The sequence below is a fragment of the Lycorma delicatula genome, chromosome 1 (genome assembly GCF_047948215.1).
Source record: "Lycorma delicatula isolate Av1 chromosome 1, ASM4794821v1, whole genome shotgun sequence".
NCBI classification, from domain to species: domain Eukaryota; kingdom Metazoa; phylum Arthropoda; class Insecta; order Hemiptera; family Fulgoridae; genus Lycorma; species Lycorma delicatula.
Window position 1 is genome coordinate 264,539,204 of NC_134455.1, and position 2,502 is coordinate 264,541,705.

Consider the following 2,502-nt stretch of genomic DNA (forward strand, 5'->3'; position numbering starts at 1 on the left):
TTCGTAATATTTACGAAATGTCCTTCTCTTTTTCTTTTTTTTTGTAGTACACAACAAATAATTATTAAATGAACATTTAATTATTAATTTTTTTTTAGTTTTCTTAAAAAGATCTTGAGATATTCCATTCCACTGAAAAATAAAATCGCCGTGAAAAGTATTTATTCGCAGTGTATGTTTTGATAGTTTTTAGCTTTTCCGATAATCCAAAACATCTAACACTTTAATCGCTATTACTATGCCACCACCTCATGAAATAATGAGTATCTTTTGTCTCTTTAACCACTTAGTCTTAATTCCGCGTTAATACGTTATCATTAGAGTCATTATGAAATAACTGTCCAGTTACAACATAAATATAGAACAATTTGTCGGTATAAACCGACATACAATTCGGTATAACATACAATTTGTATGTTATAAACGTTCATCGCATTCATAGGCGACAAAATTCCCATTATAATTATTACCTCATTATCGAGTCGTAATGAACCTACCACACCCTCACGACCTACTTACTTCTTTAAAATTCTTAAACCACCAGTAAATTATTAATCTGCCTCGGCCAACATTCTACAGAGTCTAAATCAAAATCATACTCCATACTCCGTAAAACTGTAACCGAGCTAACGTTTTTCTCGATTATTAAATTACGTACGTTAATAGTTTAACTGTTCAGTTTAATAATTCAAATATTAAATTAATGTATTTAATATAAAACGTTTATTTCTACTTTTCTGTACGTCTAACTAGTTAGTTTACTGGAAAATCTAATTTCCATCGTTATTTAAATTTCAATAATAATTGTTAGTGTAATCCTAAAATGTAAAATGTCAACAGGCATTTATTTGAGTGTCTGTTATCTCACTCATTGGAAGCCAAGATTTTGGTTTACATTTTAAAGAGTAAACATATAACTTTATATTTAAGAACTTCATAATTATTATCTGTATGTTAATTATGTCTCTATTGTGTTCTGTTGTGTGAGATTATTTGCAGAGGTTGATTCTGTACTTAACAGTATTTGCATGTGTTTTTTTGTATCTTAGTATTGTTTTTGTTGCTTTTTTTTCTTAATTTCATTTCTCTGTTCGAAACATTTTTTGTGATTAAAAATGAATAACGATTTATTTGTTCTGTAGTGCTTGAACATTTTTTTTGTTTGTATAGATAGATCTGGTGCATTATTAGATTCATAAAGACAGAAGAAAATTTGCGAGAAATTTTAAGTGAAAATTGTTATTTCAAAAGATCTTTTTTGAATTAATTATACACTAAGACACAAAAAAAGACACTAAAACCCTATAAAATGTAAACTTCCATTTCATTCATAAAATTAAAAAAAAATACAACTAATTACAGGTTTTAAATGAAATGTAATCGTACGTAAATATGTAATATGATCAGATATACACACATATGACTTTACGGTATGGCTACTATATAGGTCTCTTTTGTTTACATTAATCTTGGAATTACTTGGGTTAATTTAAGCTTGGAAGAAAATGACTGACTCTTTTTTTCTTGTTTAATCTCCGAGAATCACCGTCAGGTATTACTTCAGAGGATGAATGAGGATGATGTGTATAAGTGTAAGTGAAGTACAGTCTCAGGTCGACCATTTCTGAGATGTGTGGTTAATTGAAACCCAACAACCAAAGAACACCTGCATCCACGATCTAGTATTCAAATCCGTATAAAAGTAACTGCCTTTACTAGGATTTGAACCTTATAAGTCTTGTCTACGAATATCAGCTGATTTGCGGAGATGCGTTCACCACTAAACCAACCCGTGGGTTGACGCTCTTAAATTTGCTGGCCATATCTAATCGGGCAGTTACAGTTATTTGAGAGCGAACCAGTTTTACTCCAAGGTATCAATACACCTAGTATTACATACAAGGTTAATTTTATTTCAATTTTTTAGGGTAAGAAATATCCGGCATATTTATTTACAAAAACCTTCCTAATCGGTATAAAAATTAATTAAATTTTTAAAACAACCGTTTCCCCATTTCTCAGTCGCTGAAAACAATAATTACAAAAAAAAGATTAAACTTGCTAATAGCAATTGCAATTAAAAACATCAATACCAAAAAAAAAAAGAAGGTCCCACCGAGATTTGAACTCGGATCGCTGGATTCAGAGTCCAGAGTGCTAACCATTACACCATGGGACCTCGCTGACGTAATAGGAGATTTATCTGAAATATAAGTATTTTGATTTTGCTTTTGTAGAATAGTAATAATTAATTTTTCTTTGTTTTAACTAACAGTCGTTTAGCCAATTACTGTATCTTTAAATAAGTGAAACAGAGCATGTTAGTACTACGTGATTACTAAAATCAATATAATTTACTTACTAATCCCTGTCCGTATATCTGAAAAAACAGCTAACAGAAAAAATAATTGCCATACCGTAAGTAAAGTAAAGCGACGTTAGCTTATAGTATTATGCCAGCCTCCGTGGCGCCAGTGGTAGCGTCTCGGCTTTTCATCAGTA

General features: G+C 30.5%; 1 non-coding gene across 1 annotated transcript; it reads right to left on the bottom strand.

The window, feature by feature from the left end:
* Positions 1–2,107: 2,107 nt before the first annotated feature.
* Positions 2,108–2,179, bottom strand: TRNAQ-CUG (transfer RNA glutamine (anticodon CUG)). Its single transcript has one exon. It is a non-coding gene; the product is annotated as a tRNA-Gln (tRNA).
* Positions 2,180–2,502: the final 323 nt, after the last annotated feature.